The sequence below is a fragment of the Chiloscyllium plagiosum genome, chromosome 22 (genome assembly GCF_004010195.1).
Source record: "Chiloscyllium plagiosum isolate BGI_BamShark_2017 chromosome 22, ASM401019v2, whole genome shotgun sequence".
Classification (NCBI taxonomy): domain Eukaryota; kingdom Metazoa; phylum Chordata; class Chondrichthyes; order Orectolobiformes; family Hemiscylliidae; genus Chiloscyllium; species Chiloscyllium plagiosum.
The window spans coordinates 38,376,704-38,402,522 of NC_057731.1; the positions used below are offsets into that span (position 1 = coordinate 38,376,704).

General features: G+C 41.3%; 1 protein-coding gene and 1 long non-coding RNA gene across 2 annotated transcripts in view; one reads left to right on the forward strand and one right to left on the reverse strand.

The window, feature by feature from the left end:
* LOC122561218 overlaps nucleotides 1-1,687 on the forward strand; it is a 41,145-nt gene extending 39,458 nt beyond the window's left edge. Inside the window, exon 3 of the long non-coding RNA XR_006314947.1 lies at nucleotides 1,562-1,687. This is a non-coding gene — a long non-coding RNA (uncharacterized LOC122561218). The remainder of the gene's footprint in view (nucleotides 1-1,561) is intronic.
* The window catches only part of LOC122561217 (GDNF family receptor alpha-1-like), a 203,574-nt gene that overhangs the window by 141,597 nt on the left and 36,158 nt on the right, over nucleotides 1-25,819 (reverse strand). The window lies entirely within an intron of this gene.

Below are 25,819 nucleotides of genomic sequence, written 5' to 3' on the forward strand. Positions count from 1 at the left end.
CCATTCCGAAATGGAGTCGTTTATCACTACTCTTTGTTTCCTGTCAGCCAACTAACTTTCAATCCAAGTTAGTACTTTGCCCCCAATACCATGCGCCCTAATTTTACTCACTAACCTCCTGTGTGGGACTTTATCAAAAGCTTTCTGAAAGTCCAGGTACACTACATCTACTGGATCTCCCTCGTCCATCTTCAGAGTTACATCCTCAAAAAATTCCAGAAGATTAGTCAAGCATGATTTCCCCTTCATAAATCCATGCTGACTCTGACCTACCCTGTTACTACTATCCAGATGTGTCATAATTTCATCCTTTATAATAGACTCCAGCATCTTTCCTACTACTGAGGTCAGACTAACTGGTCTATAATTTCCTGCTTTCTCTCTCCCACTTTTCTTAAAAAGTGGTACAACATTAGCCACCCTCCAATCCGCAGGAACTGATCCCGAATCTATCGAACTCTGGAAAATATCACCAATGCATCCACGATTTCTCGAGCCACCTCCTTCAGTACCCTGGGCTGTAGACCATCAGGCCCCAGGGACTTATCAACCTTCAGACCTAACAGTCTCTCCAACACCAATTCCTGGCAAATACAAATTCCCCTCAGTTCAGGTTCTTCAGCCACTGTTACCTCTGGGAGATTGCTTGTGTCTTCCCCAGTGAACACAGATCTGAAGTACCAATTCAATTCTTCTGCCATTTTTTGTTCCCTGTAATATATTCCCCTGTTTCTGTCTTCAAGGGCCCAATTTTAGTCTTAACTATTTTTTTGCCTTTCACATACGTAAAAAGGCTTTTACTATCCTCCTTTATATTTTTGGCCAGTTTACCTTCGTACCTCATTTTTTCTCTGCGTATTTCCTTCTTAGTAATCCTCTGTTGTTCTTTCAAAGCTTCCCAGCCCTCCGTTTTCCCACTTATCTTTGCTATGTTATATTATCAGGGGTATTTTTAATTTCCAGATCCTCCCATTTGGCAGCTTGCTGTGAGCAGTGAAGCAATCTTACAGGGTGTAAAGTACACTCGGGTTAACCACTGCCCTGTTGCATCACACTGCATATCTAAACTGAAAAATCCTGGCCCATTCCTTATTGCACCTAAATCTAATTTCAACTATTTTTTCTTCAGCAAATGTCCTAACACCATTCCACATTTGACATTCTCCCGTGAAGTTATTCTGATGTCTTCATTCGATCATTAATAAAGATGATAAAGTACAACAGCTCAAAAAGCAATCAAAGTGGAACTGTTAGTGACCAGTCCTCAGGATGAGACACTTACTTTTATAACTCTCTCGTAACAACTTTTCATAATTATATTTTGCAAAGTGGTAATGATCACTACAAATTTTCTTGTGATTTCATTAGATAGAACTGACAAAAGCAAAAACAAATAATTTCACAATGACTCTATGAGATATCTTATGATTGTCTGAAGTGTAATTATGTTTATATCATTCATTTTTAAAAATAATTTGTGTTAAATATTTCTTCCTATAAGTGATTCAAATGTACTATTATTGCCATAAGTTTCTTCTCTGATTCTTCATCTTCTATGCAGGAGAATGTTACCCTCTGTCAAGGTTATATGATCGACCAACATGCTTAATTAAAACTATGGAGAGGTAAATGTTTAACAAATCACTTGAGCTAAAATGGAGTGAGCATTGTTAATGATCTATTTGGTGTAATGAATAATAAAACTTGTCTTCCTTTATTCTCTCTATTTCTTGTACATATATGAAATATGTTTGCCCATTTCTCTGAGAAGTATTTGAAAGCAATTTACTATCATCTATCAATTTCCAATGTTAAAAATTCGCAACAAGTATGGTATCTTCTTTAATTGGAACATTTTGATATAATAGATCATGTTAATGTCCTAGTTGCTTTGCACAAGGGCTTGCATTTAAGGACCTAGTATTGTCATGCAATGTATAAACTGTGCAGTTTGGTGATTGTATTTAGAATTTTTATCTGCTGCCAATGAACCCATACTGGTTGGAACAGAATGTTAAATACAGAAATGGAATACAACATTAATATTCAAATATATTGCAACTTTTTGAAAATCCACACGAGACAATTTAACACAGGACAATGATGCACTGAAGTTCTTTAGATACAGTATGCAACGTAGAACTAAAAACATAGAAAAAAAAGAACATGAGAATATAGGTAACAGCATAAACCTGTTGAATTGCTTTGTCATTTAATATGATGTATATTAGCTTAACACCCCTTTACAGCTTCTGTTTAAAACCCCTTGATTCCCTGAGGGACTACAGGATGAAATCTATGGAGAGTGTACTGCTCAACTTTAAAAAAAGGACACCTCATGATATTAATCCACAGGGAATTGCTCTAAGGAGGTAAGAGTGAGACTTCAACCCCTCAAGGGCAAGACATCCTACCCTTGAGAGCTGCTGGTTAATCTGACTGTCCCAGCAGTGCAGAAGCAAATAATGGATGTTGCTGTGACTGCAAAGAAGCATAGGAAGGCTGAATGTCACGAGCATGGATATGTGGGCCAACTAATGGTTAGCATTTCCTCTAATTTTCTTATTGGCTCTGAGGCTATATAAGGCAGTGACTTCTGGAATTAGTAAACAATGGCATGATGGTCTTTCGTGGAACATCAGAGCAGTTGCACATGCATGCAGCCATACAATTTAGAAGGAATATTGCTAACGGCTAAACTGAGCTGATGAGTCATCTGTTGAAATCTCCAGACACAGACTTAATTACAGTTAGTAACTCTATGGGGAAGAGGTATGCTGCAACATTGTACCCCCCAATGGACGTATCTCCTCTTCCTTACAAAGTTTTCACCTCAGATGGTGTAAAATGCAGCATACCATTTCCCTCCATCTTCAAGTACACATCTGATAATGGTGTTATAGATAGAGTTAGGATATTATCACACCATTAACTATTGGGGCTGGTTGATGCATTTACCTGCTTACTCTATTATTATAGACGGCACAGGGTAGGCTAACTACTTGGCATATTTTATCTCACACCCCACTTGATAAATAGCCAGAATGTGGCTGTAACATTCCCACTCCCCTTCACACCCCCCCACCCTCAAACACCCCAAACCCAAGAATCTGTCTATCTCAGACTTAAGTACATTCAGTAATGCAGCATCCACATTCCTGTGATATAGAGAATTTCAAAGATGTAAACCCTTTGAGTTGAGTGGTTTCTCCTCATCTGGGTCCTAAGTGATCATGAGGCTGTTGCCCTGTATTCTAGATTCCCCAGCCAAGGGAAAGAACAGTGGTTATCCTGCAAAATCCCTTCTGATTCTTGTGTGTTCGAACATGATCACTTCACATTCTTCTGAACTCCAGAGGATATAGCAGCAATTTACTCAGTTTCTCATCAGGAATGACCCTCTGATTGCAGCAATCAGTATTGTGCATCTGTAATCTGTTCACATCACAAGCAACATCCCACATTCCTTGAAAATTTGACTTCTCACTCTATTATCAGTTTGATAGTGTAAAGACCATGTCTTTTTATTTTGTGCTTCTAAAAACTAGGGGCTGAGTGAGAAAGAACTGTTTTAAAACTGTTTGAAAAGGGCCTGCAGTTTTGAAAAGCAGGTGACTTGACTCCCACAGCAAGCATCATAAACAATACTTGCACAAGTAATAACTGAAGTTTGAGTTGCAGAAAATCTGGAGTTCAGGAGGTATATAGATGTCACTTTTGCTGGCAACAAGAGTTAATGTATCTCTGGACTAGTGGCCAGTTATGGAGGAGAAAGACCTTTATGTCTGCTGACAAATGTGTGATTGATTCTCAAGTAACTGAACAGCTTGAAACTAAGAACAAGTTACAAAGAAACATAAGTACACAGTTTTTCTCCAGCTCAGGAGTGGTCTATCTGTTTTCTGCAGTCAGAATTCACTGTAAACCTGAAGAAAACCAGCTTACCTTTCTTGCAACAGTTGGTTGTAAGCTCTGACTTAAGAGACATTCTAGAAGTGAACACCTTGAGTCTCTTACCAATCAATGGAAGTATCCAGAGAAAGATGATTGATGCAAAGCACACCAGCTGAGGGGTCATAAGAATCATTTCATCAACAGAACCTGGGAATAAAGACTACTGAATGTTCTCTCCAGTTTTACTCCTCTGTCCATAACATATTTTACCCTGCCTGTTTGTGTCTGTAAGGGGAGTTTTAATTAGTAATATTCTATGTCAATGATTTATAACTGTTTATGTGTAGCTAGCATTGAACTGCCTGTAATAGTGACTCTTGTGCAGCACAGAAATCTGGTCCATGCTTTCTATTAATCTGGGTATGAAGGTCCGATAAATTGCAGAACATTATATACTTTGTCAGATCTTTGCCTATTGTGAAGACTCTGGGAATAGCGGGGCTAGTGAGTCATGACGATCGTCATCTCTCTCCATTTCCCTTTAAAAGAAATAGAGCTGCTTAGTAAAGTCCAATATCCTGGCCTCCAAATTAACTAATGGCCCAGATTTTACGGCCAATGGTAAATATTCAGTGCTCACCATTGATTGCAAAGAAACCTACACACAAGAGCTAGATTTCCCTTAATGAATCACCAGTATAATTCTGGGACCAGCTATTGTATTAGAATCCCTGCTATCCATGATCAATCATATCATCAATGAAATTAAGCACACAATCAGATTGAAATTGAAACTCAAATAAAGTATTGCTGTGGGATTAATGTTGGAGTTGAAATTAAAAAAATGACAAAAAATTCTAATCCATCAATAAATGGATAAAATTATGCTTGTCACCTCTAAGATTAATGTTTACAGGCCAGCAAGATTGACCAGAAGCAATAATGACTTAGTCATCACTGAAAACTCATGTACAGCTGAGTGAACAAGACTTAACATTTGAAATGGTTTTCACAGTGAGCATAGTGCTTAAAAAGTTGACATCATCTCAAATCAGAAGATTTCTGTGTTGATTACATCTGCAAAGACTGCAAAAGGCCAACCCATGCAGGAGCTGGGAACCTCCTCGAGCAACTTCCAAATTTAGTTTAATGGGACACATGCACACTTCAGAAGTTGCTGACAGTTTCATAGAGAAATTATGAAGAAGATTGATCTTTTTGCTTTCATTACAACTTCAAAAATCTGGGCCAATGTTTTAGAACTTCTGCCTTAGCACTGCAACTGTGCAGCGCAAATCTGCTTTTGGGCAATTCTTTTTAGTATAAAAACATTAAAGTTGCATCAATCAACTTCATGTTTAATCAATATGTCCAGCTCTCAGTGCAGCTTCTGCATATACAGGTGATATAAACAACAACACATCTCTTATTCTAAATTATTTATTGGGGAAAAAATATCCATGATATCACTTGAAGATGTGCAGAAGATCTTTCTAGTGTTCTGGGCAGGTAATTTTCCTTAATGAACATTAAATGAAGCTTTAACTGTTAATTTGATGAATCACTACATTTTAATACTTGTATTATTGTCTACTTTTGTTGGCCTTAAAACAATTTTGGATGCCATGTGGTCATAATTGTAAATTAGTTTTAGTCATTTTACCAGTCCATGCCTTTCATGTCCACTGAGCATCACAAAGTCTTCGCTAGCTATGTATTTTTAATTGTGCTTTGTAAAGAAAAGGAGTAGCCAGGTCACAGACATCAATGAGGTAAATGATAATTGGTCTATTCTTGCTGGTGTTGATGCAGGGACAAATGCTGGCTCTTTATTTACCCGTTAGGAACCTATTCACATCTATCTGGACAGGCACTTGGGCCTTCGTTTAATAGTGCAACAAAATAATGGCACCTTTGAATATGCTATTGTCCTTTAGTACAACAGCGATCTGTCAACCCGAGTCTCTGTTTGGTTCTTCTTATATTCAAATATTTCAGAGGCCATAATCTTCAAACAGATCCTTGCTGATTTGTCTCACTTCATTTTATTCTCGGGTGGGGTGACCATTGCAGGATTGCATTCATTGTCCACTGTTAGTCACTGACTAGTAATGGAGGGCCTGTCCTTGAATTGTTGTAGTTTCACTTGAGAAAAACACAACTGAGCACACTGTTGGATTTGAAGGCTGATGACTTACATCCTTGGGTCTTAAAGAAGTGGCAGCAGAGATAGTGGATCCATTGATTATAATATTCCAAAACTCCAAGGATGCTACAAAGTTTCCAATGGATTAGAAAAATGCTAATATACATCTTTCTTCAGAAAATGAGGGTGGCAGACAGTAGGAAACTACAGTTTAGTGACTGTCATTGGGAAATTGTTAGAATTCATTGTAAAGGAGATAATATTAGGACATTTGGAAAATCAAAATGCAATCCACCAGAGTCCATATGGTTTTATGATACGTAAGTCATATTTGACTAATTTGTTGGAGTTCTTTGAAGATATAACTAGCAAAAAATAATGGTGGTCTTGTAGTCTGAACTTCCAAAAAGCATTTGATAACATGTGTCACAAAAGATCACATGAGCTTGGATAGGTGATTGACTATCCAGCACAAAGCATGGAGTTGGGCTACATGCATCTTTTTCAATGGGCTACTACACGGTTTGGTTCTCGGGTTCCCAATGGTATACAATCTATATTAATAACTTGGATGTAGAGATAAAAGTCACTAGTCAAATTTGCAGATTATACTAAAACAGATGGGAAAGTAGTTTGCAATGAAGAAATTAAAAAGTTACAATGGATAAGGATATGTTAGGTGAACAGGCCAAAACTTGGCAGATGAAGTTTAACATGGATGATTCTGTTATGCATTTTGGTGGGAAGATTTTAGATTTAGATTTTTAGATTTAAACTTTATTGTCACATATACTGAAGTACAGAAGTACGGTGAAAAGCTCCACACAGCATCATCTTAGGTACAAAGTAGTAAAAGACAGGAACAAACTTAAAAAGTTAAGCATTACAGACCTTCATAGAATAAGTAGAAAGGTAAAGAAATAAGGTGATAGTTAACATTAAAAGCCTTTGTAATATAAACTAGAAAATTAAAGGGATAAATGTAAAGATTCAACAGTCTTTCTTGAATGTTTAGCCATGGTGGGGCCCAATCTCCTCCACTTAGCTTGCTCTCCAGGAGACCTCAGCTGCTTGTTCTCTACACTGCTGCTGCAGATACTGGGGACCTCCCTCACTACCCACTCTTCCCGCATTGGGCCACAATGCCATCGTCGCTACTGCTGCCACTGAAACTGCCACCTCCTGTCTTCTCCTGCTGCCTCTGGAACATGCCCAGGTAGTACCCGCTCAAAGTCTTCAAATGCCAGTGCGCACTGGCCCTGCTCTCACCATTGGCCACGTTAGATGCTGGGCAGAGACACCATCATGAGGCACTGAAAGACCGCCATGGGCCATCAAAAGACTTCCAAAAGAAGAAAGAAGAAAAGAAACACAAAGAAAGAAAAAGAAATGGACAGAGCGGACAAGCTCCAGTTGAAGCATCCCACTCTGCCATCATCTTGAAGAGTAAAAGGAATGGAAAGAAAACTTATCTAAATGGAGAGATACTTCAGAGTGCTTCAGGACGGAGGGATCTGGGTGTCCTCATGCATGAATCACAGAAAATTAGTATATATATATGCAGCAGGTAAGAAAGAAGGCAAATTAAAGGAATAGCATATAAAAGTAGGAAAGTGTTGCAGTAATTGTAGAATGCATTAGTGAACAATTTTGGTCCTCTTAACTGAGGAGGGATGTAATTGCATTGGAGGTAGTCCAGATTAATTCAGAGGTAAGGGGCTTATATTAATGAGGAGAAATGGAGCAGTTTAGGCCCATACTCTCTACAGCTTAGAAGAATGAGAGGAGATCTAATTGAGATGCTAAAGGGGATTGACAAAGTAGAGTATAGTAGATGTTTTCTCTTGTGGGGAAATCTCGAATAAAGAGGTCATATTTTTACAATAAGAGGTAATTGATTTAAAACAGAGTTGAGGAGATATTACTTCTCTCAAAGTGTCATGAATCCATGGAATTCAGTACCAGAGTGAGGTGATTGCCAGGATACTGAGTGAATTTAAGGAGGAGATAGACAGATCTTTAATTAATAAATGGTTGAAAGATTATGGAGAGCAGGCAAGAAAGTGGAGTTGAGGCCAAGATGAAATCAGCCATGCCTGTATTGAATGGTGGAGAAGGGGCTGAATTGTTCTTGTTTTTGGATGCTTCCATGATAGTGTCATGATAGTAAATTAAACGCAAATGACTCAGCAATGATGAAGAGACGACAGGGTTAGTTGTTATTGCACAGTTGATTTCATTTCCTTCATCTTTCTGGAGAAAAAGCTCTGAAACAAATGTTTTATGAGTGCATTTTTTTAAGTGAGATGAATGTAACAAGAGGAAAACAAATAGGCAAATATACATTTGAGTAGAATTAAAACCAATTCATTGCTCTCCAACCTAAGTTCTAATGTTACTTTTGCAATGTAACTTTCAAGTACATTAAGCCAATATCTAATTTTGCACTCTTACCTCTCCCAAACATCAAATGATATCCATGACCAGAAGTTTGAAGTCACATGGCCGATCTTGTATTGAAATCAGCTCAATAATTGTAAAATATGAAATAGCTCAGCTATATCAATTGAGAAATATGGGCAAACACATGGCAGATGCAGTACAATGTGAAGTTATGCACTCCGGTATGAAAAACTGAAAGAAACTGCATTGTTTATATGGTGATATATTGGGAATTGTGGATGTTCAAAGGGATCGTGGTGTCTTTGTACACCAGTCAATAAAAGTAGACAGGCAGGTGCAGCTATGAAGGCGAATGGCATGTTGGCCTTCATTGCAAGAAGGTTTCAGCTCAGAAGTAAGGATGTATTACTACAGTTATACAGAGCCTTGGTGAGAACATGCCTTAGAGTATCATGTGCAGTTTAGGCCTCCCTACTTTAGAAAGGATACACTTGCCATAGAGGGAATGCAGCAGAAAATCACTAGGCTGATGCTGGGGATTACAGGACTGTCTTGTGAGGAGAAATTGGCTCAACTGATCCTGTATTCACATGAGATTAGAAGAACAGAGATGGACAGATTAGATGTAGGGAAGATGCTTTTCCTGGTTGCGGAGTCTGGAATGAGAGGACATAGTCTCAGGCTATAGGTAGGCCATTTAGGATTGAGATGAAGAAAAATTTCTTACTTAAAACGATAGTGAACCTATGGAATTCTGCACCACAGAAGGCTATGGAGACCAGGGCTGTGAATATATTCAAGAAAGAAATGGACACATTTTCAGATTTTACAGGCATCAATGGATATAGGGAGAGAACAGGAATATGACTTTAAGAAAGAGGATCAGCTATGATCATTCTAAGTGGCAGAGGAGGCTAGAAGGACTGAATGACCTACTCCTGTTCCTAATTTTGAAGTTTCTATTTCATTTGATGATTAAATAACTTCTAGCTGGCTGGTGAATGCCAAAGTTGAATTTCAATTTATCACAGCTTTTTGGTTTCTTTTTCACAATGGCAACCTTTCAACACACCAATTAATTAGTTGACATTTTTGTTTCAACATGTTTAGGAAAACATTGTTAATTGACTGTAAACTATGCTACATTGCATTAAACTAACTGGTACTTTCAAAGGTTCAGGAAATTTCAATGACTCTGAGTGTTTTATATCAAAGAATGAATGTCAACTTCAGTACTGTTACATTGTAAAATGCAGAAATACTTTCAAGTCTCAAAGTTAACCTAACCTGCCTAGCTGGATCAGAATAAATGTTTTATATGCCACCGAATATGATTGTACATTGGAATGCAATGCAAACCAACTCTAATACTACTAGATTACTGGATAACTTAAAATTCTTGGTCATAATGCAAATTACGCATGTGAAGAAGTTTGCTTATTATAATCCATGTCATATATTACCATAACATTGGGAGTTGTTTTCAGATATCTTTTTGCCACTCCGTGGAAAATTCGCATGTGGAAAAACATAGAAAAAACATTTACTCATTATACTTCTGCAGTTTGTATTTCGCTTTTAAGTTTTTAAATTATTATTGCTGTTGCGTTTTGTATTCCATGCAGTTTCTGGAACTACTGCACCTTTTAGACAAAAGGGAAGATTTGCAACTATTGTGTAGAATCTTGCAGAACCATCAAGGGTCCCATCTACCAACTGCAGAGTTGGAGAGAAGCTTTGGCAAAGGCCCATTGTATCACAAACCAATGAGGCAGTAGAGAGGCTAGCTGTGGGCATTGCTGCAGAGAGCTGATGCCCTACCAGAGGCCAGCAGGTCATTTACTTGACAGCACCAGAGGGGAGGCTGTGGCTGCTGCAGAAAGACACCCACTGGAGGGTGAGGGGGGTCAGGGATAGAAGGTTGTAGGCACGTTAGTAACTATGACTCTCTTTCTTGACTTGGTCAAGGAAGCATAGTTGCCGACTACGACGTTTTCACGTATATTTGGCGCATAGTGTATGTCGTGCCTCCCCGCTGGCCTCGCCGGTAAACCCAACAATCCTGAATGTTGGGTGACCAAACGACCAGAAAATGTACGAGACGGCTGTGGTCTAGAGTGACCAGCTCTCAAAAAACCAGTATGAGTCTTCCATTTTCAATGGAGCAGTCCGGCTGAGAAGCATCCCGGAAAAACAACCTCCCTGCAGCCTCGTCCATAACTGTGAGCTGTGATAAGTCATTAGGTTGTACATGTAACAAGGTCCATCTCGGTCCAGACCGAGACAGCGACCTTGCGACGTTACCTCCTACCTTACATGGAGCTGAGACCGGTCATCCCTCTCAGGGAGCTGGCTCACCCTGTAACGGATGACATAGATAATGTTGAAGAAGGCACCATAAGGGCAGCCAACCCTGCAGTTGAGATAAGCATAACCACCCAAACCTTCTACAACAAAAGTTATCGAGATATAAAGCAGGGCACAGACATGAAAAAGACTATGAATGAGACTGGCAAAGAAACAGCTGATGCAACTGCCTTCATGGAAGGAGTTGTTATTGAGCCAGTATGCAACAGAACACCTGTCTCGGAGGTAATCATCCACTATCCTGTCGATGGGCTGTTCTGCAAGGACTGCGACACCCTCTTCCCCACGGTGAGCCTGTTTAAGACCCATGTAACAAAAGTGCACGGAATAAAGAACATCCGTACAAGATGTTCACGCTGCGATAAGGCAGGAGAATTTCACTCAATAGCCTGCCATTATCCAAAATGCAAAGGAATGAAACAACCCCCAACTGGGGACTTTGCATGCAGGGCATGTGACCAATGATTTTCAACACAATCAGGCCTTGGTCAACACGAGAGGCACAGGCATCCGCTTCTTTGAAATGAGAAACGCCTCAAACCGGCACCCAAAGTCCAGAGCAAACCTGGGAGAAGCGACCGCGTATGGTCACAGGAGGAGGTCGCACTCCTGAGGGAATTAGAGGTGAGATTTGCAGGATGCAAATTTATAAACAAATCCATCGGTAGCATCCTGTAAACCATACACCAAAGCAAATCTCAGACAAGCGCAGACTCCTGGCAAACACCCCGACAGCGGTCAAGAACATCAGCGAGCCAATGACAGGTATAGACTCGCACGATTCTGAAGCAGAGAGTGTCCAGGAAAATTCCGACGACCAAGCCCAGCGCCAAAGAGCCAGCCATAAAACACCGGCTTCGATCCCTAAACATCGGGACGTAGATGACCAGCTAACACAAGCTGAGGAGCTCTTGAGCACGAGGAATGACCCAGACACGCTTGCCCTCGGAATCGGACTAGTGGACATATTACTGACCTACTAATGAATAGTAGGAAAAGAAGGGCAAACACAAGAGGCCCCAGAAAGATCAGGCCAAGAAAGACAAAAGGCCCGGCAGCAATACTGGAGCCAAAAAACGGTGGGCAGCACGTAAGGCGCTGTTTAGAGTAACACAGCAGCTTTACAAATCCAACCAGCGTCAACTAGCTCGCGAGATCATGGGGGCGCCGACCTCATCCGCTTGTCCTCTATCAAAAGAGGAACTGGAGACATGTTTCCGTGAGAAACTGTCAGCACCAAATAAGAAATCAAACATAAATAAGTATGCCCCATACACTGGCAAAGTCAATGACGGGTCCTTGATGAAACCCATAGAGGTAGAGGAGGTTGAAGCGGCCATCAAGGGGATAGACGAGAACAGTGCCGCCGGACCAGACGGCCTGAAACTGCAGGACATAAAAACACTCCATGAGCAGGAGGAAACTTGTCTACCCTGCCTCTTCTCCTTATGGCTAAAGTCAAGCACAATCCCTGATTCACTAAAAAAGAGTCGAACGGTCCTGATTCCTAAGTGCGAGGACAAGGAACGCTTGAAAAGCATTGATAACTGGCGACCAATAACCATCGGTCCAACGCTGCTCCGCTGTTCACGAAAATAATGGCTAAACGCCTGAGTGAAACAGTCGAGATAAACCCCAGGCAAAAAGGGTTCCTAGCAGCCACTCCCGGATACAATGAAAACATTGTGGTCCTCGAAAACATCATCAAGGGAGCAAAATACAATCGTAAGGACCTCGCAGTTGTCTTTGTCGATCTAGCGAAAGCGTTCAATTCGGTTGGGCACAAGCTACTGATCAAATCTCTGCAAAGAGTGAAACTACCCAAAGCCTTTGTAAGTCTCATCAAAGAAACACAACAGTGGTGGAAGGGAACGGAAACTTAACCCCCAATAACTATCGAGAGGGGCATAAAACAGGGCAACCCACTCTCACCAATATTATTTAACATCGCTTTGGATCCATTGATGTGCTCTCTGGAGAGGGCCAACTCCATGCCCCTGGGCGGCAGAAGAGTCAACTGCTCGACTTTGGCCTTCACGGAATACACTGCCCTTCTAAGCGACTCACACACTGGTATGGCTAGGAATCTAAAGCTGCTCCGGGTATACTGCGTCCATACAGGCCTCAGTATTAACACAGCGAAGACTAAGGGATTCCACTTCACTTTTAAAAGGAAAACCTTCTTGTACAATCACTTCACAAACTGGAAGCTGCGGGATGAATCCATAGCCTACATACCCCCAGGCGACACAGAGAAATACCTGGGTGCCCATATCGATCATGGGCAGGTGTGGCAGAAGGGGAGTTGGAGGAGAAGCTTAAGTCCGGGGTTAAATGAATACAGGCAGCTCCTCTCCAACCACGACAACGGCTGGAGATCCTAAAGATACATGTTATCCCCTGATTGTACTTCCATCTGATCCTGACAGAAGCATCACAGGCTACTCTCATAAAGCCGGACCAAATAATCCGCAATGCCACCAAAGAATTCCTACACCTACCACCTCATATCGCAGACGGAGTGCTATACGCTAGCAACAGGAACGGCGGTCTAGGCGTCCCAAAACTGGAGGTGCAAATCCCATCCGCGATTGTTCACAAATGCGAGGCACTAGACATGTCCAGTGATGTGGTCATTCGGGCCTCCTTTCAATATAAAGGAGAGAGCAACACAAAGACCGTTGCGGGACTGCACGAGCTCAACGTCCTCAAGGAAATTGAAAATTTCCAACCCAGTAACCGCAGCAGCGGTGAAGAGGAAATTGACCCAATGACCGCCATCCAAAACATCATGCCTGCACTCTAGGAGGCAAACGCAGGGCGACCAAAACCACCCAAAGGTATGCTGGCTGGAGGGAGTGGGAATTCGAAAAATGGCAAAAGCCAGAATGTCAAGGGGCAGGCATCCAGTACTTTAGAGATGACAAGATCTCTAATTCTTGGGCAAAAGCCGGAGTACGACAAAAATCCTCTAGATTCATTAACAGCGTGCTCTTGCGGTGTAACCTGTACCCGACAAGAACCACATTATCTAAAGGAAGGCCAAACCGAAACAAACTATGCCAAGGGTGTGAGATGGCAAACGAGACCATATCACACATCTCAGGATGCTGCCCATTCGTGAAAAATGCTCGAATAAAACGCCATAACAAGATCGCTGACCAGTTGCAGAAACAAGTCATTAAGTACGGCTGGACATCGTACGTGGAGCCCAGGCTATTTGCCAAAGACAGTTCCCTATGGAAGCCCGATCTCATATTTAGAAAAGACCAGAAGATCGCGGTTGTAGATGTCACAGTGCGGTATGAAAATGATAGTAAAGCACTGGAAACAGCATGGCGAGAAAAACAAGAGAAATATAATCACCTGAATGCCGAGGTCATGGAATTGACGGGAGGCTTGGCCCCCAAATACTTTGGCTTCGTGATGGGCGCATGAGGCAAGTGGCTGGATATGAATAACCACCTCATGAAATTCCTTGTCATCGAGAGATTCATTACGATACGTTCGCCCAAAAGACATCAAGACTCACTCTGTCATTGACACTTGAACTCTTACAATTCTTCAGTGACAAGTGAGCACCGTAAACGGTGCGGTAAAATCCTCCACCAAGACAAGGACCGGACGAACCCCACCAAAAAAATATAAAAATAAAAATAAAAAACGGGGGGAAGCCGGTCCACAAAATCCTACAACATCAACAACATCAGTAGGTCCCCGTTAATAATGACAATAACAACCAGCCTCATATAACATCAGTATCACTTGGTCCTTGGTCGTGGTGATGCTAGAGAGTACACAAAAATCAACGAGTGATGTAAAGACTCGAAAAAGGCACTTTCCCGAGTGTTCCAAAATAGCAAGGGTGAGAGAGTAACTCTTACTGGGCCTCTCCCCCTCCACTTTTTTAATGTGGGTCCCTCAGCTGGTGGACCAAATAGATTAGGGGCTTTCACAGATTTACTCAGTTCTCCATTTAATCAGTGAAAGTGATTGTCCCAGTTTCAGGAGGTTGACAATGATGCAATGGTAGCAGTGTTCCTATTTTTTAGGCCTGCTCTTTCAAAACCCTCTTAATCGATACCCAGTGTAGTATTATTAAAGGACATCAGCAAAAAAGGCTAAAAAATAGAATGCTGACTCTAGTAAAATGAAGAAGCAGCAAAGAGCGTAGGCAGAAGATTTAATTCTCTGTCCGCATCATCATTCTGGAAAGGTATGATCTAACCACATTCTCCGAACATTCAAAAACCCACATGCACTACTGTCTGTTATTAACCTCATTAAAACTTAATTAGAGAATGGTCTGGAGACCTCGGGAAGGGAAGATAAAGGAACTTGCTTACTCTAGCAAGTTGGTGAGTTTATAACAAAGTGGTTGTCAAGATTGAATCACCTGCATCTCTATCATTAAGAATATTATGACCGGCATACTGTAGTTATGAAATGTATTCTTAAAAACCTAGTCATTCTCAGAATGTGGAGAGAAAAGGAAAAGCTAACATTTTATTACTCATCTCTGGTTTTAATTGATATAGAATCATAGAACCCCAAGATTGCAGAAGCAGGCCATTCAATCCATCAAGTCCATACTAATCCTCCAAAGAACCTCCCAACCAGGTCCACCCCCACCCTATCCCCATAAACCTGCATTTCCCAAGGTGAATTCACCTAAATGCATGTCTTTGGACTGTGGGAGGAAACCCATACAGACATAGGAAGAAAGCGCAAACTCTACACAGTTGCCCAAGGGTGGAATCAAACTTGGATCCCTGGCACTGAGATGTAGCAGTATCAACCACTGTGCCACCCATGGTTATGGGTCTGGGCAATTTTCTTGAACTACTGGATTCCATGTGATGAAGGTTGTGTCAGTGTTGTTATTAGGTAGAAAGTTCGAGGATTTTGATACAGTGATGATGAAAGAACACTTCATTAGATCCAACTCAGGATTATGTAGGAATTGAAGAGAAACCTGGGAATTATAGTATTCACTCACACCTGCTGCACTTGCTTTCTAGGTGATTGAGGAATATGCTGCCAAAGAAGATTTATTGATTTTCTGCAGTGCATTCTGCACACATTGCAGCCACGGTACATTTGTGGTACAGGGATTGGATATCTAAGGCAGTGAATGGGCTGCTGATTGAAAGATATTGCTTTGCCTTGGATAGTGTAAAATTTATTGACTCTTATTAAACTAGCACCATCTAGGCAAGTGGAGATTACTTCATCACACTTTTGAATTATGCTTTGTAAAGTGGTGTGTGAAGTTAGGAGATGAACTACCTGTTGCTGAATACTGAGCCTCTGACCTGTTGTAGTAAGCACGATATTTGTAAAGGTTGTCCATCTCAAGTTGTGGTTAAAGTTGACCACTGAATATTGACAATTGGTGAGCTCAGAGGTGAGACTGCAGTATTCAGTTTACAGCTAACCCGAGAATGCAACTTTAAAAGAAAGGGTTTTGTGATTTACACATGAAAGAAGTGAAACTATCACTGTATTTTAATGGATGAAAGGCTTAACAGACAATCAATTTTTCAATGTATAATTTCAGTTACATCACACTGCAAATTTTAGCTATAAATTCTGTGTTACGATCGAGCCCTCCACAATCACCTGATGAAGGAGCATCGCTCCGAAAGCTAGTGCTTCCAATTAAACCTGTTGGACTATAACCTGGTGTCGTGTGATTTTTAACTGTATTCAGTTTATGTATTTTCATGAGTCAAACATTTTAAGCCCATATTTTTCAAAAATATAATACAAATTTCTAAAGTGGGATGTGATCTCACATTCACTAACTTATTATTTCACTCATTGGGAATGAAATTTAATATTGGCAAGGGTGCAAAAGAGCTGGCAGTAGACTGGCCACCTAAATCTTGCAGGCCATGCCTCTGGTGCCCTCAGAGGGCAGCATAGAATCAGAAAATGTTAAGCACAAAAAAAATCTTTCTGCCCTTTATGCTTTTACTGGCTCTTCCATTGGGTTATTCCATCAATCCTAATTCTGTTTTATCCCCTGACATAGCCCTACAATTATTTTTCAACTTCTAGAATTCAATCTAATATTTTTTTCATTTTGAACATGATTCATGAATCTGCCTCTATCATTCTTTCAAGCAATTCCATCTAGTCAAAAACTGCATAAACATTTTAATAATCATGTCACAACTTCTTCATTTGTCAATTACCTTAAGTTAACATGCAGTACAGGAAGTTACAAGGATAAGAGCATAAGAAGGACATCTTGATACAATACATTAGAGCCTCGATGAGACCATACCTAAATTTTGTGTATAGATTTGGTCTCCTTGCCTGAGGATATGTATACTTGCCACAGATACAGAGCCAACAACATCACTAAGTTGATTCCAGGATGAAACCAACTGCCCTATGTCGAAAAATTGAGTAGAACAGATTGGTATCATTTGGAGTTTGACAGAATGGGAGGTGGATTTCACCAAAACAAAAAATGTCTTTAGTGAGTGACTCACTCGTGATATAATGAGATACAGTGAGTGGAAATTTCTGCGGAAAAATTTTAGACATTGAAACCATTTCTGGATCCCAATCTTGCTGATATCCCCAGTCCACCATCCTGCATGATTGTACAGCAGACATCCAATTAACAGGCATGTCTGCATTTGCTATCCAATCCCAGACAGTGCAGCAGAAGGACCTGTCACGTCACTTGAAACAAAAGTCATGTTCTAGCTCCATAGTGAAGGCTGTTGTATTGCTGATGTGAATGGAGCTGAAGGCAGCTCAAGTTTGAAGTTTGGTATTCATTGTGTGACAGGCAGCTTATTCCTTTGTCCAGCACACTTTGCTGTGAGCTGAATCTACTTACAAGCCTTTGCTGATGGAAAGCCTGAAGATTTCTAGTTTATACCCTAAAAATTAAAATTTCATGCTGATCTAAAGGCTCCTTGATCTCCCAATTTACACTTGTTTCTTGTAAGTATGCAAAGTAGACAAAGTAAGGATCCTGTTCAGCTTCAGCAACATCTCAGATTCTTCAATAAAGGGTCTTTGATTAATTCAATTAATACCTCAACTTCCTTCCTGCTTCTGTTTGAATTGTTGGCATTGTTAGTTTGACTCCATATGTGGAAATCACTTGGAAGCAGGAATACATTAAGGTGCTGAGCTAATGTGTAACTTTATAAATATTCTTCCAGATCCATCTCCAAATATTTGATTGAGAAGATTCCATCTTGTACTGCCTCTGTTGGAGAGACTAAAATTAAAAGTGATAGCCTCAGGGTCAGCAATTTAGGATTGAGTTAAGGAAAAACCTTTTCAATTAAAGAGTTGTGAACCTTTGAAGTTCACCATCTTGATGTTCAAGACTGAAATTTATGGATTTTTAGGCATTAAATGAATCAAAGAGTATGGGGATATGCCTGGAAAGTGGAGTGGTATAGAATCATGATCATATTGAAAGATGGAACAGGTCTTATGCAATGTTCTAATTCAGCTTGGTTGTTTACTGAATGACAAACTGATATTTTTTAGCATAAGCCTCCATTGCCCTTTTAATCTCTATGGGTAAAATCTTACAGGGTTTGAGTGATGTGGACAATGTGGAATTTATGGAAGAATTGGGAAAGGAGACTGACGAAGCCTACCTCGATGTCAAGAGCATCTCGTTGCATCTTTTATGCATTCACCAAGAAGTGAGGCAAATTTTCATTAGACAGCGGTGGGTTGCCAATTAAGGAGGATTTTAGATTGTTAAACAACTTTATAACACTGCAACTCCCATCATTAATATTCTGCATTCTATCTTAACAAATACCCCAAACAAGCTAATATTCAGGGACATAGCTGGGCTCCCCCAAGTGCAGGTGCCATTGACTGTACACATGTGAGACTGAGAAGGATGTACCACAATGCTGCAAAGCATTCAGGTGGTCTGTATCCACCTTTTCCACTTCCTGGAGGTGTGTGCCCACAGCTGTCATGGCTCCTTCATCTTGAAGCACTCTCATGTACCTACTGTATTTGAGGGTCCAGGGAATTTAAAAAGCTGGTTACTGAGGGACAAAGTATAACCACTGAGACCATGCTCATGGCACCATTATGCAACTCCCTGGCTGATGGAGAGTGCAAGCTTAATACTGTCCATGTTTTGAACAAGGCCACGGTGGAACAGATGATGGGGCTGCTTTCACTGCATGGACCAATCTGAGGGCTCCCCTTCACTTGCCAAATAGTCCGAACAAAAGGTGCTACATCAGCCTGATGTGCTGTGCTCTGCAGACTTGGAGTAGGTGATGTGGTGACGTGATAAATTCTGAGGAACTGGGGAATGGGAACAGTCTTCTGAGGAGGAAGAGGAGGACAGCGGGAAGGAGGAATCTCTCTTTAAGCATGTCAGAGCCAGCTGCACTCCGCGCCTCAAAACAGCCAGTATGTCAGTGACATCTGCTTCCAACAGATGTCAGCTGAGTACATGGAATGCAAAACAGTCATTGGTCATGGTGCCAGAATTTGCTTTGCATCATGAAGTGAACTGCAGCCTCAACTGGTTTAGTTTGTATTTACTTTTTCTGGCTGTAATAAAAGTTCATGTTTGAATTGTCCAGTTGCTTGCCTGAGTATGATGTTCCCATATCGACAATGACAAAATGCAGTTCTCCAGTGAACACTGGGGACAGAGTAGCAGTGACCGAGAAAGTGTGTTCAGATGAAATACAATAACTAAGGTCAGGTAAACTGTGTGACAAGTTGGTTAAACAGTGATTAGAATGGACTTGTATATGTGATGGAGTATCAGCCATGCCAGCTATGTGCCGAGAGCAATTTAGCTTTGTGGCTGCCATGCCATAACATTGCCAATCAGAGACAATGGCAGAAAGTATAGCCATATCTGGCATTCAGTGGCCTTTTAAAGATGGCACAGGCCAAAGAGACGGACATTCAATTGGCTGCAAGTTGTAATGGGAACAGCACATGGTAAGAAAGGGATAGAATGACTTATAGAGTCATAGAGATGTAAAGCACAGAAACAGACCCTTCAGTTTAACTCATTCATGCCAACCAGGCATCCTAAATTAACCTAGACCCATTTGCGAGCATTTTACCCATATCCCTCGAAACCATTCCTATTCTGGTAGCTCATTCAAAGATGCCACTGGGGCAGGTAGCTAATTAATGAGGTCTATTTGATTAGATATGGTGAGAATTCTTATTAGGATTTGTGGTAAGAATCCTTCCAAAATTCTTGAAGCAACTCACACTTTTGAAAAAAATTAAGGTTCAGTTCTATACCTTTAATCGCCCAGACAGCTATAGCTTTGGATGCCCTTACTTATTACCATCTAGGAATGCATCTAGTTTGCACCCAAACTATTTCCTTCCTAAAGTTCTCCAGTTGGTCACTTACTATACTTTTGTTTAACATTGGTTGCAATGCACCTGGTTCCGAATCTGCTTCAAATCAGTGAAATTAGCTTCCATCATTTCAATGCTTGTATGCTTGATTTTCCATAACTACTTGAAAGGTGAATGATACTGAGTATAATGAAGCATGCATCATTTACACTACTTCATTCACCAAAATTGGATACAGCACACTTTAATACTCACTAGGCTGAAAAATACCAACCAACAAAGTTTTTTTTTCACATAGATATCAGATAGCAAATATAACACTGCTTCTTAGCAAAGGGGGATGACAGCAAACAGAGAACTATGGACCATGTAGCCTAACACCAGTTATTGGCAAAAATCCAGGAACCTATCGGGATATGTAACAGAGCATTTAGGAAAACATGATATTATCAAGCAGCATCACCACAGATTTATGGAAGAGAAAATGATAAGCCAATTAGAGTTCTCTGAGTATCTGACTAGTAAGGTTAACTAGGATGAAAACCAGTGAAAGTAGTATATTTAGTTCTCAAAACGTGTTCAATAAGATGGTGTATAAGATTTATTGTAAAATATTAGAACTCCACCTGGAATTGGGTAATAGATTAGCATGGATTCAGGATTGGATAATGAAAAGAAAACAAATAGGATGAACAAGAGATGTGTGGATTGGTAGGCTATAACTAGCTTGATGCAGCAAAGATTAGTACTTGGGCCACATCTATATTAATTACTTAGATGAGGTAAAACTGTTTGTAGATGCATTTTTGCTGACAACATGATATTAGGTGGGAAGATATATAATGAAACAATACATAGTGACTCTCGAGGGATTTTGACAGGTTAGGTGAGTTATCAGATATAATCCAAAGTATCAAAATGTGAAGATGCCCACTTTGGCAGGTAAAGTAATACAAACTATTTTTTGAATGGTGACAAATTGGGATATGTTTACATTAAAAATAATTCACAGAAAGTTACAGATACAGTGAGGAGTTAAGACGAGAAATGATTTGTTATCTTGTATTGCAAAGACATTGTCGTATAATGGTTGTCTCGCCACAATTAAATAGCACATTGGTGAAGCCATACCTCAGTCCCAAGCAGGTTATATGCCCAAGGAATCAATTGCCCTTGATTCAGTTTGGACTCCAAATACTAATGTTCAAATCAAAAACAAAGTAATGAACTGAATTTGCAATAATAAGTCTCCAATCTTTTTAGTTACAAAAGGTATTTGATGACATATGAATATTATGGAATGCAAAGCAGTGATGTAATCTGGTCTATCAAGTTGCTCTTGACTGTAGTCATAGTGCAATGACTAGACTTATCTGGTATACAATTGTCTAGGAAGGGTAACATCCTCAAGGCAAAGAATGGGGCCAATCTAGGAAAACCTCAAAGAATATTTCCTTCAACTCTCAAAGAAAATTATTCAAAGCTCTGAGTGACTGAGGTAACCCAGAAATGATTCTAATTCCAGCTAACCAACAATTTACACTCTATAATCGAAAAGGTCCTCCCCATAAGGAATTTGAGGATAGTATTTTTCGACGTCTGTAGGAATTTATGTTTATCGTCTGTTCCTACAATTTGTATGGTAATAAATTACTATGAAATGAAGTATTTTCTGGCATCTAACCTAATTCTGCCCAAGTATTTTATGTGGATGTTGAGAATTTGATGACTGTGGCAGAATAAATGACAACTCCAAATTTATTTGTCCTCTTCAACAAATAGCTTAAGTTAAAAATGATGGAATGTGAGCAATGGACAGTGGGGAAAGCAGTAACCAAACAAAGGCTGATTTGCAGCCATTCCACAGAAATTCTAAAGCTACTACTAAGAATAATCCTCAGCTACCATAATTATGAAAAAAAACTAGTCCAAAGCACTCTAGCCCCATCTCATGATTGGGTTATAGCTGTTGGTTTCCTAATTCCCCAAATTTATTCCTACATCCTCTTTCAATTAATGTTGATGAATGATTGGGAACTGTATTGAAACTGGCTAATTCCACCTGGGGCCCATTACAGTCATCAGGAAAATGAGGCTGTCAATACATCTGTCTGGAAAGGTTTCAAATTCACATTCTGGAGGTGAAAGGTCAGTGTTCTAATCCATTATACCACCCAGTTCCTATGCAGCACTACTTAGAACACTTCAAACACTTGATTCAGCAAGCAAAGTAAAAGCTGAATTATTGATGTGTTGGTGCTTAAAAGGTAGTTAATATTTTGAGAAAGTGAGGACTGCAGATACTGGAGATCAGAGCTGAAAAATGTGTTGCTGGAAAAGCGCAGTAGGTCAGGCAGCATCCAAGAAGCAGGAGAATCGACGTTTCGGGCATAAGTCCTTCTTCAGGAATGAGGAGAGTGTGCCAAGCAGGCTAAGATAAAAGGTAGGGAGGAGGGACTTGGGGGAGGGGCGTTGGGAATGCAATAGGTGAAAGGAGGTTAAGGTGAGGGTGATAGGCTGGAGAGGGGTGGGGGAAGAGAGGTCGGGAAGAAGATTGCAGGTCAAGAAGGCGGTGCTGAGTCCAAGGGTTGGGACTGAGATAAGGTGGGGGGAGAGGAAATGAGGAAGCTGGAGAAATCTGCATTCATCCCTTGTGGTTGGACGGTTCCTAGACGGAAGATGAGGCGCTCTTTATCCAGGCGTCGTGTTGCCATGGTCTGGTGATGGAGGAGGCCAAGGACCTGCATGTCCTTGGCAGAGTGTGAGGGGGAGCTAAAGTGTTCAGCCACAGGGCGGTTGGGTTGGTTGGTGCGGGTGTCCCAGAGATGTTCTCTGAAATGTTCCACAAGTAGGCGCCATGTCTCCCCAATGTAGAGGAGGCCACCTCCAAACAGACCCCACTACCAAGGATATATTTCCCTCCCCTTCTCTATCAGCGTTCTGGAAAGACCACTCCCTCCGCGACTCCCTCGTCAGGTCCACACCCCCCACCAACCCAACCTCCACTCCCGGCATCTTCCCCTGCAACCGCAAGAAATGCAAAACTTGCGCCTACACCTCCCCCCTCACTTCCCTCCAAGGCCCCAAGGGATCCTTCCATATCCGTCACAAAATCACTTGCACCTCCACACACATCATTTACTGCATCCGCTGCACCCGATGTGGCCTCCTCTACATTGGGGAGACAGGCGCCGACTTGTGGAACGTTTCAGAGAACACCTCTGGGACACCTGCACCAACCAACCCAACCGCCCTGTGGCTGAACACTTTAACTCCCCCTCCCACTTCACCAAGGACATGCAGGTCCTTGGCCCCCTCCATTGCCAGACCATGGCAACAGGATGCCTGGAGGAAGAGCGCCTCATCTTCCGCCTAGGAACCCTTCAACCACAAGGGATGAATGCAGATTTCTCCAGATTCCTCATTTCCTCTCCCCCCACCTTATCTCAGTCCCAACTCTTGGACTCAGCACCGCCTTCTTGACCTGCAATCTTCGACCCGACCTCTTTGCCCCCACCCCCTCTCCGGCCTATCACCCTCACCTTAACCTCCTTCCACTTATCGCATTTCCAATGCCCCTCCCCCAAGTCCCTCCTCCCTACCTTTTATCTTAGTCTGCTTGGCACACCCTCCTCATTCCTGAAGAAGGGCTTACGCCCGAAACGTCGATTCTTCTGCTCCTTGGATGCTGCCTGACCTGCTGCGCTTTTCCAGCAACACATTTTTCAGTTAATATTTTGAGCCTGTTATTTGGTTGTAAGGGAGAACTTGTGGCACAGTATTAGATTATTTAAGCCAGAAGCTCAGAATTTCAGCACACACCGGAAACTGTTGACCATAGAAGGTAGATTCCTGGCCAGACAAGTTGATTATCAGCTTGTAAATTTTGCCAGTATGATGGCAACATGAGAATTTCCTAATCAGAAGTCTGCAAAAGGCAAAAATAAACTATTCAAGTACTTTGCCCATAGCATGACCAATCTACTGGACGTCCAAGGCCAAAGCGCCAGAAACAAGAATGGGATGTAAAGTCAAGCAAATGAGGTTGCATAAGTAGTTTCATTATATATGAAGCTGACACAGTTCATAAATACAGTCTGATCATGTGCAGATTAGGAGATAAAAAGTATAAGAATGCTTTTGTATATGAACTTGATATTCTTGCAACCATTCCTTCAGAGTTCCTACTTGCAAGGTCGGCTTTGTGAGGTGTTGTCCACATGACATTTGCAGCTGACAACAATTTAAAGCATTTCACAATCTTTTTAAATACCTATGTTCATGCCTGCTTCACAAACTGTGCTGCTTTGTATACAGAGAAACTGTATAAAAGAAGTTTCTCACAGATGCAATGCCAGATTCATTCTTGCTGTGCTGGAAGTCAACAGGCAAAGCAACAGGCAGGTATCACCTGCTCATGGGTGCCCAGTTTGGGTTCCACCAGGACCACTCAGCTCTTCACCTCATACAGCCTTGGTTCAAACATGGACAAAAGAGGTGAAGTGAGAATGACAGCCCTTGATATCAAGGCTGCATTCAACCATGTATGACATCAAGGAGCCCTGGCAAAACTGGAATCAATGGGAATCCGGGGGCAAACTCTCCAGTAGTTGGAGTCTCAGCTCCAGGACATTTCTGCAGAAGTTCCTCATGATAGTGTCCTAGCACAAACATCTTCAGCTGCTTCATCAATGACTTTCCCTCCATCATAGGGTCAGAAGGGGGATGTTTGCCAATTATTGCACAATGTTCAGCACCATTCACGACTCCTCAGATACTAAAGCAGTCCATGTCCAAATGCAATAAGACTTGGACAATATTCAGGCTTAGGCTGACAAGTGACGAGTAACATTTGCACCATACCAAGTCAGGCTATCACCATCACCAATACAAGACAATCTAACCATCGCCCGTTGGCATTCAATGGTGTTACCATCACTGAATCCCCCATTGTCAACATACTGGGTGTTATCATTGACCAGAAACTCAACTTAACTCACCACATAAACACAGTGGATACAAGAGCAGGTTAAAGGCTTTCCTGGGTGAGTGCAGCCACAACAATACTCAAGAAGCTTGATACTATCCAAGACAAAGCAGCCCACTTGATTGGCATAATCATCTACGCTCTTCACCACTGATTCTCCATAGCAGCCATGCGCACTGCAGAAATTCACCAAAGATCCTCAGAGAGCATAGAACATAGAACAGACAGCACAGAACAGGCCCTTCGGCCCACGATGTTGTGCCGAACATTTGTCCTAGCTTAAGCACCCATCCATGTACCTATCCAATTGCCACTTAAAGGTCACCAAAGATTCTGACTCTACCACTCCCACAGGCAGCGCATTCCATGCCCCCACAACTCTCTGGGTAAAGAACCTACTCCTGACATCTCCCCTATACCTTCCACCCTTCACCTTAAATTTATGTCCAATTGTAACACTCTGTTGCACCCGAAGAAAAAGTTTCTGACTGTCGACTCAATCTATTCCTCTGATCATCTCATAAACCTCTATCAAGTCACCCCTCATCCTTCGCCGTTCCAACAAGAAAAGGCCGAGAACTCTCAACCTATCCTCGTACGACCTATTCTCCATTCCAGGCAACATCCTGGTAAATCTTCTCTGCAACCTCTCCAAAGCTCCCACATCTTTCCTA